At 42.3% G+C, this 14,038-nt stretch overlaps 1 non-coding gene across 1 annotated transcript; it reads right to left on the reverse strand.

The window, feature by feature from the left end:
* Nucleotides 1-13,753: 13,753 nt before the first annotated feature.
* trnas-gcu (transfer RNA serine (anticodon GCU)) lies at nucleotides 13,754-13,835 on the reverse strand. Its single transcript has one exon. It is a non-coding gene; the product is annotated as a tRNA-Ser (tRNA).
* Between the last annotated feature and the right edge of the window lie 203 nt (nucleotides 13,836-14,038).

Consider the following 14,038-nt stretch of genomic DNA (forward strand, 5'->3'; position numbering starts at 1 on the left):
ATCATTCTTCTGGAAAAAAAAAGATTAACGCAATGACCAGACTTGTGGCCGGTCCCCTGACTGTTCTCTGAACAGGCAGTTGCTAAAGTTCCAGCATCATTTCCCTGCTCTTATATTCCCACCTGCTTTCAAGAACAGAAAGCATCTCTTACCCCGCGAGACCACTTGATCCCTTGCCCAATCACCTTCAAAAATTCGTGAATGCCTACTCCAATTTCTCTTTTATTACTTTTAACAGTCACACTTTTATCATTGTTCCTCCCCAAATTCATTATCATTCAATTAACTGGATTGAATTCCTTTCAGCACATTTTCTTGTCAATTGTTTCCAATCTCCCTGCAGTCTATGGCATTCTTCCTCATGGTTAACTACATGACTAATTGTTACATGATTTGCAAACTGCTAAATGATGGCCACGACAAATAATTAAAAATCGTTGACCTATATGAGAAAACAATAGAACTCGTAGAAGCCATGGTTCATAAGCTTGCAGAGGACAGCAGAATTGGAGATGTAAAGAAGGTGATCTAAGATTCCAGACGGCTCTGAATCCAATGCGTCTTTGGGCAGAAAAATGTCACATAGTGTTCAATCTGGATAAATGGAATGTATTGCATTTTGCTACATCAAATAAGAGTAGGGCTTATACAATTAATGATCGGGCAATGCCTAGTGTTGTGGGAAACGAAGGCCAGGAATGCAAGTACATAATTCATTTTAGTTTGCTTCATATATAGACAGAATGGTTAACAAAAGTGTCATCTTGCCTTCGTTGCTCAGTCCTTTGAGAGTAGGAGTTGGTATGTTATGTTGAAGTTGAATAGGACATTAGGTGATGCCTCTTCTGGAATATTGTGTCCAGTTCTTGTCGCCCAGGAATAGCAAGGAAAATATTCAGCTGGAGTAGGTTTATAACAGGGATACCAGCGTATGGCTAGTGGGGAAGGTTTGTGTTATAACGAAAGGCTGGATAGGCTGAGAATATTTTCACTCAAACACTGGAATTTGAAAGGCGACCTGATAGAAATTTATAAATTATTGAGAGTTCAGCTAGAGTTAACTGTAACTGTCTTTTCTTCAAGGAGGGGCACTTCAAGACGAGAGGGCAAATGTTTAAAATGAAAAGAGGGATTTAAAATAAGACATGAGAGGCTTGTTCTTTAAAAGAGGATGGTTTATGGGTGCAATTCACTTCCTGAGGAAGTGATGAATGAAAGTACATTTACAATATTTGCAGGATATTTGGATCGATAAATGAATTGGAAAGTTTCAGTGGGATTAACAAAAGCTATTCATTCATGACTAGTACATTATTTATTGCCAGAGGGAAGTTCAGAATAAACGACGATATTATGGATCAGGAGTCACATACCAGCCAGACCAGATAGGTATGGCAGTTTCCTTCCCTATCAGGCATTAGTGAATCAGATCCATAACAACTGATTCAATATCACCATTAGACTCGAGGTATTTTTTTAAATAAAATTACAGCATCTGCCATGCCAGGGTTTGAACCCGTGTCCATAGAATTATATCTGGACATTCATATTAACAATGCAGTAATAATATCACAAGGGCATTATTAACCCTCAGCAGTTACAACAGCCGTCAGATGCGACTCATTTAGTTTGGCATTATGTGCAGTATGAGTTGGTAGGAGTGAAAGGCCTGTTTTCATGCTGTGTGAGTCTATGACTTTGACACTATGAAACTGGCAGCTGGTTTGGATTAACAGCAGCGTTGACAGTTTAATTGATCTCCTTCTGGGATATGTAATCTTGCTGGTTACTCTGGAGGTTCTTCTGCTCATTGAGCCCTTCCCACACACGGGACTGTTGAATAGCCTGTCCCCAGTTTGACTGAGTAGATAAGTTTCCACTTCAGCAGATAATTGAATCCCGCATTGCGCTGGTTTCTCTGTGATATCGGTGTCCTTGTATCTACCCAGGAAGAACGATAGGTTCAACTCATGTCCACGCAGACACAAGTCCCGTTGTCCATGTTGTGAATGTGTTTTTATTCTTCCCGATATACCCACAGGGTGTGGATGTCGCTGCTCAGGACAGCATTTGTTGTTCTTCCTGATTCGTTGCTGTCTCGCTGCATGAGAGACATGGATTCGATCCCAATCTCATGTGATTGTGTGCATTTTGCACATTCTCTCTTTCCTTGTGTGAGTTTCCTCCCACAGTCTGAAGGTGTACAGATTACTGGGATCAGCCATGGAAAATGAAGGGGAAAGGAATTGGTATGGAGTGTGGGTCTGATAGGATGCGCTTCGAAGGGATGGTGTCGATGGGAAGGGCCGAATGGCCTGCTTTCCCACATGATCGTCATTCTCGAATTAAAGGTCAGCTATGTTGTTCAGGTCCTGGAGTCACAAGTAGACCGGATTGGATAAAGATGGTGGCATCCCCTGCATAAGCGATATGCATGAATGGATTGCAGGAAATTAAAGGCATGTTCTCTGTTCCTGAGGTCAGGCTTTCATTCCAGGTTTTATTCGTCGAACTTTAACATTACCAGTTCCGTGTGTGAGTCCCCACGGATGACTAGTTTATTATAAAACCACAACACCACCTTCTCCAGGTTGCAGTATTTATTGGGAACAAGAAGCTGATTCTGAGCTGATGCGACAAAGCAGATCCTACTGTCAATGTCAAAAACACTGATCCAAATAGGAAAATGAGATTTCGAACCTTGGCACCCCAAAGTTAAAGTCTCCACACGCTCGAGATGCGCCAATCGGCTGTCTCAGCAACATGTACTGTTCATGGTCATAATATTATAAATGAGGGAAAGTATTTCCTTCCGCCCCGCTTTTGACCAGGAGCTGTCCCAACCTCGGAAACACATGCGCCTCTCTCTCGTCATTCCATCCCAATTTCCGATTGGATCTTCGTGCATACTTCACACAGTTTCTCTGATTCCGGGTCCGGACCTGGGATTATGTGTGATTGCATGCAGCAGTTGGTACTGCCATGTGTGGGCAAAGTGATGAAGTAGCCGATGTTGAACTATACTGCTATTGAAGCATACATTTCAACAATATCCTGCACTGTCCCAAGAGTTTGGAGAGTTTCATTAATCCCATTCTTCAATACTCTCATTCATGGAATCTCCACAGTCTCTGGGGACGCTAAGGTTAAAGATTCGGTTCATTCTGCGTTCCTACATGCCTGTCGCTAAGTCTTGATATTATACATTCTTCCTGACATTTCCTCCACTACCATACTGGTTGCAGTTTGCAAACGTTGTCTGTGGAATGCTGTAACCGTTCAATAGTTCGTATTCTGCATTGTGATTGCAGCGAATTCGGCTTGAATCCACATCATGGCGGTCAGTTCTCTCAAAGGTTTACTTTTGGTGAAACACGGTAAACAATTAATCGTTTTCACATGATAATATTCTTCGAGGTGATGATTTGTTTTCCATCGAATTTTGTTAACTGATATTTCTGCGTTTCATGTATCAGGATTTAAACCCAAAAGTTCTTGAAGATGTCTCTCCCTCGCACTCTCCCTAACTCACTCTTCCGTCCCTCATCCCATTTGACTGAGGCATTGCACAATCTAACATACATTTTCACGTTGATGCCATCCAGTCTGTGCCGTTGCACTCACTGTTGCTGGGTGACCATCTCTTCATTGGCATCTTCAAATCATTCCACCCGTTTGGATATCGTGGCTGTGAGATCAATTCTCTTTTAGCAGCTTTTACTGACATGGACCAGAGATTATTGGAGCGTGCGGCTCAATAAAAGGGCATAGGGAATAATAGGGGAAAAGAGGCTCTATTGGAAAAAATCCCCCATGAGGGCTTTCTGCGATAGCCTAGTGGTCTTATTGCTGGATTGTTAACACAGTAAAGCCAGGTAATGTTCTGTGGAGACGAGTTGGATTCCCACCACACCACGACGATGGTCGTATGTGAATGCAATAAATGCCTAGAATTTAGAATACGTTGTCTGAAAAACCCATCTGTTTCACTGACGTCCTTGAGGGAAGGAAACTACCGTCCTTATCTGGTCTGGCGTCCACGTGACTCCAAACCGGAAGGCAATAAATGCTGCAGAGCTACCCCGATGCTGTTACAGAATGGAAATATGTTCATTCGGCTCATTGCTAGAATTGTCCAGGGATGAGTTCGCACTGGGAAAGTTGCAGGAGAGATTCACTCGGATAGTATCTGGGCAGAAGAGTTTCAGTCATGAAGGGAGACAGGACAAACTGGGGTTGTTTGTCACCGTGCAAAGGAGTTTGTGAGAGGTATAGATAAAGTAGACTAAAGAAGCGTTTCCCATCGATGGAAAGAACGATCACGGAGGGCCAGAAATTTGATGAGAGAGACAGAAAGGTTTAAGTAGATGTGTAGAAAAGTGGTATAGGCCGGCGGGTGTTCGAATTTGGAACACACTGTCTGTAAGGTTCAGAGAGGCAGCAATCCTTATAACCTGAAGGAATATTCAGATGTGAATATGTTATGCCAATACCTGTAAGGCTATGGGCTAAACGATTCGGGTCGTTAAGCAGTTGCTTTTGACAAATGCAACCACAATGGGCTGAAGTGTCTCCTTTGAAACTGTTGTTCTCGGTGGTATAGTGGTTAGTGTCGCCGTATGTTATGCGGGAGATAGGAGCTCAATTCCTCGCTGGGGCACTGTAAAGGTTTTAAAACATTCGCTCCGTTTCCAAGTGCGGGTTATTAATGCCTGTCCTTCCATTCTCCATGGGACATGTCACAGGAAGGACAGTGCTGTCTGAATCAGCGTGGGGAAGGACTGCAGCTCCCGGCGAGACAGAGTATCAGTGAAAGTGCAAACACGTGACTTCTGCAACCCGCACCTTGTGTCTGGATTGGAATCTAAACCATTTAATAGAAAGAAGAAGGAAGCTGAAGAAGAAACAGGGTAAAGCAATTCAGATGGGAGCGCAGAAACATTTTCCGCAGCATCATGAGGAAAACTGACAAACTGCTCTGAGAAAGAATTTGTCTTTCAGAACTATTAGTTCACAGAGATGTTTTTGTTCCATTTTAAGCCCTTAATAAATTGAATAACAATTTAACTAAAGACTTGAAATGTTAGAACACACCAGACGATGAGTCACGTGCTAGAAACTGTGTTTACAAGCCAGCTGTTTAATGACTGATAATGATGCAATAGGCTGAAGGGCCTCTCGCCATGCTTTGAAATACTCAAAAACTTTCATTTTTCAACTGAACCAAAAAGGCAAAATCAAAGTCATCAAGAAATGTTGCAAGAATTGCGTATGTCTTCCTTGGAGCGCAAGTGCTGAAATTCAGCTCAATTCATGCAATTTCCCAATCTTGATTTCCAGGTCAGGGAAACAAAATTGTTGCTCCTTATGAAAATATTAAATTAAACATGAGTTCCGAACATTACAAAACAGCAAAGGTAGCAGTTCTGTCAGAGTCAGTGAGAATTTGATATCGGAGATGAAATCAAATGGGAAGAAACACTGAAATCAGTTGCCTTTGCCTGCTCAGACTCAGTACTACAAATATGATCCTTATTGAAACATATAGGTTTTTTTCAAGGATTTAATAAGTTGGATGCAGAAAGTTTGGTTCTGTGACCAGAGCGCCTCGTATCGAATGAGTTGAAGATGCCGGTTTTGGACTGGGGTATGCAAATTTGAAAATCACACAACACCAGATTACACTCCAACAGGCTTAATTGGATGTACTAGCTTTCGGACTGCTGCTCATTCATCAGGTGATTGTGGAGTACACAGATGTAAGACACAGAATTTATAGCACAAGTTTACAGTGTGATGTAACTCAAATGATACATTGAAAAATACCTTGATTGTTTGCTAAGTCTCCGATCTGTTAGAATGACCATGTTAGCTTCACTTCTTTCATATGTAAAGTGCAAAACTTTTTATTTTAAAGTTTCATTCTCAGGTGAAATTTAACAACTGGTGTCTGCCCCCGTGTGCTGCTATCTGTTTCATAATTTTTAGACTGATTCTAGTTTATAAAAATGAGTTACCAGAGACTTACATGGATTCATGCAGTTTTTTGAGCGAAGTGCACTGTAACTCTGCAAGTACAAATTCACGCCAAAAACGTGTGTGTGTGTGTGTGTGTGTGTGTGTGTGTGTGTGTGTGTGTGTGTGTGTGTGTGTGTGTGTGTGTGTGTGTGTGTGTGTGTGTGTGAGCGTCTCTATTTGTAGATCGGGCAATGGGATCACCTGTACTGTGACATATACCCAAGGAGCCGGCTGAGGCCATTCCCATGGGTACCGAATTTAGCTATCAGCCTCTGCGTGGGCACTTTTAGCTGCTGCCTGTTCCGAAGCCCGCCTTGGAGGATTGTCACCGAGGTCGAATGTCCTGGACCCCTGAAGTGCTCTCCAACTGGGAAGGTGCATACCTGTCTGTTGATTGATGTGCAGTGCTCATTCCGTTGCTGTAGCCTCTGCTCGGCTTCACCAATGTACCATGCCTTAAAGCATCATTGCCTGCAGTGTGTTTTTTTTTAGATTAGCGTCAGTCTAAACATTATGGCACGGACGCAGCACACAGCGACTAACACTGTCAACAATCTATCTGTGATGACACTAATTGGTAAAGTTCACCTGAGAATGTAACTGTTAAAAGAAAGTTTTTCGATTTACAGAAGAAAGAAGTGATCCTAACATAGTCATTCTAACAGATGGAAGACTTAACAACCGATCAAGGTATTTTTCAAAGTATAATTTCAGTGACATTACACTGTAACCTTTTGCTATAAATTCTGTATCTTACCACTGTGTACTCCACAGCCACCTGATGAAGGGGCAGCTCTCCACAAGCTATTGCTCCCTTTAAACCTGTTGGACTATGACCTGGCGTTGTGTGGTTTTTAACTTCATATTAGAATGTGGATCTCACAATTAAAATAGAGATGAAGAAGCATTTATTCTCTCAGATAGTTCTGTATCAGTGGACTGTCTTGTAGCAGAAGGCTGTTGAGGAAGTGTCATTAGGTGTAATGAGGCTGAGATCGGCAGATCTTCAAGCAGCAAAGACATCAAGCGTTATGGGGAAAGGCAAGAAAGTGCAGTTCAAGGTTATCAGATCAGATATGAAACCATTCAATGGCGGAGCAGACTTGATGGTCTGAATGGTGTCTATCTGTTCCTAAAATTGTTGGCCTTAATATGAAGCTGCAAAACCGACCTGAGTAAAATGTGCCAAATTTAAAAAAAAGCGAGGTCCTCCCAGATCAGTGAACCGAGGTGAAATGTACAAAGAACAACGCACAAACGGCAGACAATATTGGGTAATTGATCCGGAGTGATCAGTATACCAAGGTAAACAGAAAAACCGATATTCAGTATCGACATTGAAACTGGCTCCACGAGGCATGTAGTTAACTCTCACAAACCACTATTCCCCTTCCGTTTTCCTGACGCCCCCTCCGTTCTTGTTTTAAACTGATTGAACTTCAGGCAATTGTAGATGACATTGCTGATGTGGAACTGTAGCATATAGAACATGCGTGGGCACTTTTAGCTGTAGTACAGGCAGTACAGGCCCTTCGGCCCTCGATGTTGCGCCGCCCTGTCATACTAATCTGAAGCCCATCCCATCTATACTATTCCATGTACGTCCATATGCCTCTCCAATGACGATTTAAATGCACTTAATCTTGGCGAATCTACTACCGTTGCAGGCAAAGCATTCCATACCCTAATTACAATCTGAGTAAAGAAGCTACCTCTGACATCTGTCTTATACCTATCTCCCCTCACTTTAAAGTTGTGTCCCCTCGTGTTTGGCGTCCCCATAATTGGAAAAAGGCTCTCCCTTTCCACCCTATCTAACCCTCTGATTATCTTGTATGTCTCCATTAAGTCACCTCTCAATCTTCTTCTCTCTAACGAGAACAGCCTCAAGGCCCTCAGTCTTTCCTTGTAAGACATTCCTTCCATATCAGGCAACATCCTAGAAAATCACCTCTGCACTCTTTCCAAAGCTTTAACATTCTTATTATAATGCGGTGACCAGAACTGTTCACAATACTCCAAATGTGGCCGTAACAGAGCTTTGTATAGCTGTAGCATTACCTCCTGATTCCGGAACTCAATCACTCTATTAATAAAGGCCAAAACACTGTATGCCTTCTGCACAACCCTGTCAATCTAGGTGGCAACTTTCAGGGATCTGTGTACTTGGACACCGATATCTCTCCATTCATCTGCACTCCCAAGAATCTTACTATCAGCCCAGTATTTGCATTCCGATTACGCCGTCCAAAGTGTATCACCTCACACTTGTCCTCATTAAACTCCATTTGCCACCTCTCAGCCCAGCTCTGCATCCTATCTATGTCTCTCTGCAACCTACTACATCCTTGGTCACTATCCACAACTCCACCGACTGTAGTGTCATCCGCAAATTTACTAACCCACCCTTCTAAGCCCTCATCCAGGTCATTTATAAAAATGACGAATAGCACTGGACCCAACACCGACCCTTGTGGAACGCTTCTAGTAACTGGATACCAAGATGAACATGTTACATCAACTACAACACTCTGTTTTCTTTCAGCGAGCCAATTACTGATTCAAACTGCTATGTCTCCCACAATCCCATTCCTCGGCATTTTGTATAATAGCCTACTGTGGGGAACCTTATCGAACGCCTTGCTGAAATCCATATACACCCACATCAACCTATTGACGCTCATCTACCTGTTTGGTCTTTTTGTCAAAAAACTCAATAAGATTCGTTAGGCACGACCTACCCTTTACAAAACAGTGCTGACTGACCCTGATCAGATTATTATTTTCGAGATGATTATAAATCCTATCTCTTATAACCTTTTCCAAAGCTTTACCAACAACTGAAGTGAGACTCACTGGTCTGTAATTACCCGAGTTGTCTCTACTAGGAACAAGGGAACCACATTTGCTATCCTCCAGTCCTCAGGCACTATTCCTGTAGACAATGATGATTTCTAGATCAATGCCACAGGCTCGGCAATCTCTTCTCTTGCTTCCCAGATGATCCTAGGATGCATCCCATCCGGCCCAGAGGACTTGTCTATTTTCACACCCTGCAGTATTTCTAATACCTCTTCCTTGTGAACCTCAATCTCTTCTAATCTAGATGCAAGTATCTCTGTATCTTCCTCGCCAACATTCTCATTTTCTATAGCGAACACTGTCGAAAAATATTTATTTAGTGTTTCCCTATGTCTCCTCTGACACCACACACAATTTCCCACTATTATTCTTGATTGGCCCTAATTTAACTCTCGTCATTCGTTTATTCATGACATACCTATGGAAAGCCTTAGGGTTAACACTGATCCTATCCGCAAACAACATCTCATGTCTCCTCCTGGCTCTCATGTCTCCTCCTGGCTCTTCTGAGCTCTCTTATTAGGTCATGCAGGGAAACGATTCTGTCTTCTGCACAACACCATTCTGCTTCGAAATATCAGACAGTATTTCATATTGGTTACTGTAAACGTTAACCTTTAACAAGTCATGACAGTGAAAGTATTGAATCCTCATCACTATATTACCAGGGAAGATTTCTGTTAACACCACCCTGGACACCATAAGATTCGTCATTCTATACTCTCATCCGTCTGCGCATGATCCCCTCGGCTCTCTGCCGGTCTTGTTGGTTGGTTTACAATACTGAGGCTATCCAATCATCTTTGCATTTCAGTTTCTAATGTATGAGACCTTCTCTCTGAGCTGGCAAAGTGCTTGCTCAGTGGCGATAACACTGGACTTGTAAACTACAAAAGTGCTTGAAATAGACCATTCCTGTTTTTCATTCCAAGAACTTGAGGAAAACCGTTCGGCAGGACAGGAAATAGCGGGCGTGAACAATGATCAAGTTTGACAGCAAGAACGAGGTGAGGCAATACAAACTACAGAATGAAGGGGTAACAATGCACAAGGAACACTGGGACGGGAGGGGTTGAATGCTTCCTTTCTTTGCTGTAGCCAGACACTGATGTTGAAGTCTAAAATGGGACAATATCAGCCAAGTCCGTGTAATCTTACTTTCTGCTTGTTTTCTCTCGAGGATTGTGTCACTCTTGGGGAAATGTGCCTGCGTGCTTCAGCCTGTGGGTAAAAATGGGGTTCAGTTACCCGACTGAATGTGAATACATTTTTCCCATCTCAAACTTTAATCCCATTTGTTGTGTCTTCCGAGATTAAAACTTTTCAGAGAAATTAGCATTCAGATGAACACGTGAAACGTCAGAGCTTACAAGTTTACAGACCAAGTGCTGGGAATGAGATCAAGGGACCCATTTCTGTGCTGTAAACATTAGATAATTCAATCATTTTTTAAGAGAAACATATCTGCACTGACATAATTCCAAAAACGGTGTTATGAAGAAACGGTGCAACTGCTTCTGCCCTCATCCCTGGTGGTCTAGTGGTTAATATTCTGCGCTTTAACTGAGTGGCCTGGGTTTCATTACCGTTCAGGAAATCAGGACTTCTTGTTCCTGTTGCAGAGAGCGCAGGTCTACCAGGAATCTGTTTCATGCCTTAGATCAGTCAATACCGCAGCTCTTCAAAGAAGGGAAAATTTCTTCCCTCTCTCTGCACAATTGGACAGTTAATCCTTCATTCTCCTCTGATTCCACTTCCCAAAGAGTTTCAAAATACCGTAAAAACTGAGTTTCAGCTATTTTTTTTCTGTGCTTTTCATACAAAGGAGCTGCAGCGATTGAGTGCATTGGTTTCTGAAAACGAAACGTACCTATGAGCAATGTGTGAGGCTATTCCAGGATTGCCTTCTCTGACAACGGTGGGACATGATTGATGTTGTCTATGATATGGAAGTGCCAGTGTTTGAGTTGAGTAGACAAAATTAAAAATTACACAATATCAGGGCATAGTCCACCAGGTTTATTTGGAAGCACTAGCTTTCAGAGAGCCGCTCCTTCAGCAGGTGGGTGTTTTTCTGCAGAACCTTGGTGTGTGTGTCAATATGCGCGATCTTTTGGAAGATCATCTGGACTTTAGCAGACCGTTCGTGGTGTCGATGGTACCCATGACTTGGAGGTGTTGGTGTTGGACTGGGGTGGCCAAATTTAAAAATCACACAAAGCCACTTTAGATTCCAACAGTTGACAAACACCTGATGAAGAAGCAGTGCATGGAACACTGATGCTTCCAAATACGTCTGTTCGATACAATCTGGTGCTGTGTGATCTTTACTCGAATTGTTCTTGGTAATATTTAACTCATCGAAGACAGTGAAAGAATTTTCGTTCGTGGAGATGAAAATTTCAAATATTATCCACCTCAGCGGAACAAAAATGATTAGTTTGTATGTGTGATGAATCTCCACAATGCGCTTGCTCCAAGTAAAAGTCGCACTTACAACCGCCTGATCCGTAGCCAGCTATACGAATGTTTGTACCCCTGGCCAGATGCACAGCTGAGATTTTACACGCTACAGAGCTGCGGTGTTAACATGGACATGAGCAATAACAGTAACAGTCACAAGGTGAACAAAGAACAAAGATAATCACCATCATTGATTCACTTCAAATTGTCCTCAAAAAACGACATTTACAATCTGATCAGCCAATCAATGAGGTCACTGCTGATCAAGGAAATTGCAACTTACTTTGCTGCGTTTTCAAAATAATTTGAGGTATACTCCAGCCTAATCATAACATCGCATATTCCCGTTAATTTTCAGTTTTAGATTACTTTAATGATCTGTCCGTATTTGCAGGAAACTGAACAACATGAAATGACTGAAAACGTCCTTCCGGTGATGTAAACCAGTGCAGAGTCGGCCAGAAAAGAATAGACAAAGACATGAAACATCACTCCCATTTCTCTCTGTACCAATGCGTTTTCCTGAGTTGAATATTTGCAGAACTTGTCTTTAATATCTAAATAATCAATTATTTCCCCGGGAAAGATTCTTCATAAATCAATTAACATCAGAGTCGTTGACTCATATTTTACTTCAGATTAAAATAGTTGAATATCCTTTCCCCCCGCCTAATGTCCCAATCCTCCCTCCTCTTCCATGTAAATAACAGCTGCTCCAAGTGCGATTGGAGCTCCCAACGTGACGTTTCAATTCTCCTTGCTGCACCATTCAATAGAAGCTGCTCTACTTGCAGTTGGAGCTCCTATTTGATGTCCCAATGCTCCCTGCTCCATGTCAATAGAAGCGGTCCAGTTGAGGTTGGATCTATCACTCTGATGTCCCAATGCTTTCTGCTGCTACATGTCATTAAAGGCTGCTCCATGTGAGAGTGGAGCTCCCAGACGGATCTCGCAAAGCTCAATGCTCCATGTCAACTGAAGCTGCTCCAAATGAGGTTAGATCTCGCAGTCTGATGTTCCAATGCTCCCTGCTGCTTCATGTCAATAGAGGCTGCTCCAGGTGAGGCTGGATCTCAATCTAATGTTCCAATGCTCCCTGCTGCTCAATGTCAATAAAAGCTGCTCCAGGTGTGGTTGGAACTCCCAGACTGATGTCACAATGCTCCCTGGTCCATGTCAACAGACGCTGCTCCAGATGAAGTGGGAGCTCCCATCCCTGGCAGATCACACACCTCTATACCATCATAGAAATACTGCCCACTGAGCATTTCCACCATGGAGCTATTGGTGGAATATCCACATTATGAGAACTTAATATTAATTTTAGTCACCACCGAATCATTATTTCCAAAAGTCATTCTTTCTTAAACCTTATTTAGCATGTGCATATTGCAGTCAATCCGAAGTTAGATAATGGTGCTAATTGATGTATTCTAAATAAAAATTACATCCTATTTTTCATGTTGAGTAATTGCGACTTAGCAAGGACAATGTTTGTAATGAAATCACGCTTTTACTCCAGGTAAGGGAATGTGGTTTGCATTATTTAAAATAAACTTGTTCACTGTGTAAAATGATCAAATAGATCTCAGTTTCAAAACAAAATTGATTACGTTGTCATCCATCTGAAATGTGGTGCCTTATTCTTTCAACCACACGGGTATTATGACGAAACGTCTGTTAATGACATGCGCATAAAGACACTTTAAATCGTTTTTAATGTTTATGCTGCATGAATCTGAGGTTATTGATGCACAGTTTAGGTTCAGTCCCTAAAGTTAATATGCTGACTTCTTCAGTTGTTCATAGTTCAATGTGATGCATCCAGTGTGTGCACAACGAGAGGGAGCTCGCTTCCCACATCTTGCGTTTGGGCCTTATGTCCAGCATTCCTCAATGGCGAGAGCAAGGGGTGAGGGCGAGACCAATTTGTAAGTCTTTCCGTGCCCATGCACAGCACCCACATCGGCAATTCTCTACTGTGCATTTACAGCTAGTTCTCGGTGCCCCTACACCCACGCCCTGCTCCTTTTGAAATATCTCCATTATTTTGTGCTCTTCTCACCAAGATGAATCACTTCTACTCAACCTGCTCCAGATTTCATTTGACAAAACATTCATTAAGAATCCCACTACATAAACATGCCCATCACATCTCTTGTTATTTGGTTTTCCTGGATCTCTTTCATATGATAAAAGGTCACAGCAGCTTGACTTGAAAAAGAAAGTCGCGTTCCTTTTCAATATCCCAATGCAATATACATTTCAATGCAGTTCAGGCAACAGGACCAAATTATTCTTTGAGATTTTATAATAGCGTCGATGCATACAAACTGACATTGCAGTTCCAATTTCAGTAAGACAGCTGAGATCATCCAAAAACAGCAACATTGAAAACCACTGATAACACCGACGAGAGTGGGACTCGAACCCACGCCTGCAGAGCACAATAGATTAGCAGTCCATCGCCTTAACCTCTCGGCCAGCTCGCCACATATGCCTAAGTGCCTATAACATTATGAGTAAGTGAATTGCATAAATTATGCAGAGCAGCAGATATTTCTCCCTTGTTTTGGTGAAATGATAAATAGCACAGTACGGTTCCTAGACTATGGTCTGACCTCTGGGTTGTGGGGCAAGCGCATTCCCACTGTGACACTCTGCTCACAGGGATCTGAACAAAAATGAAGAAATG

This window comes from Chiloscyllium plagiosum, unplaced genomic scaffold (assembly GCF_037043375.1).
Source record: "Chiloscyllium plagiosum isolate Xiang-an unplaced genomic scaffold, Cpla_swu_hap1 HiC_scaffold_33, whole genome shotgun sequence".
In the NCBI taxonomy this organism is placed as follows: domain Eukaryota; kingdom Metazoa; phylum Chordata; class Chondrichthyes; order Orectolobiformes; family Hemiscylliidae; genus Chiloscyllium; species Chiloscyllium plagiosum.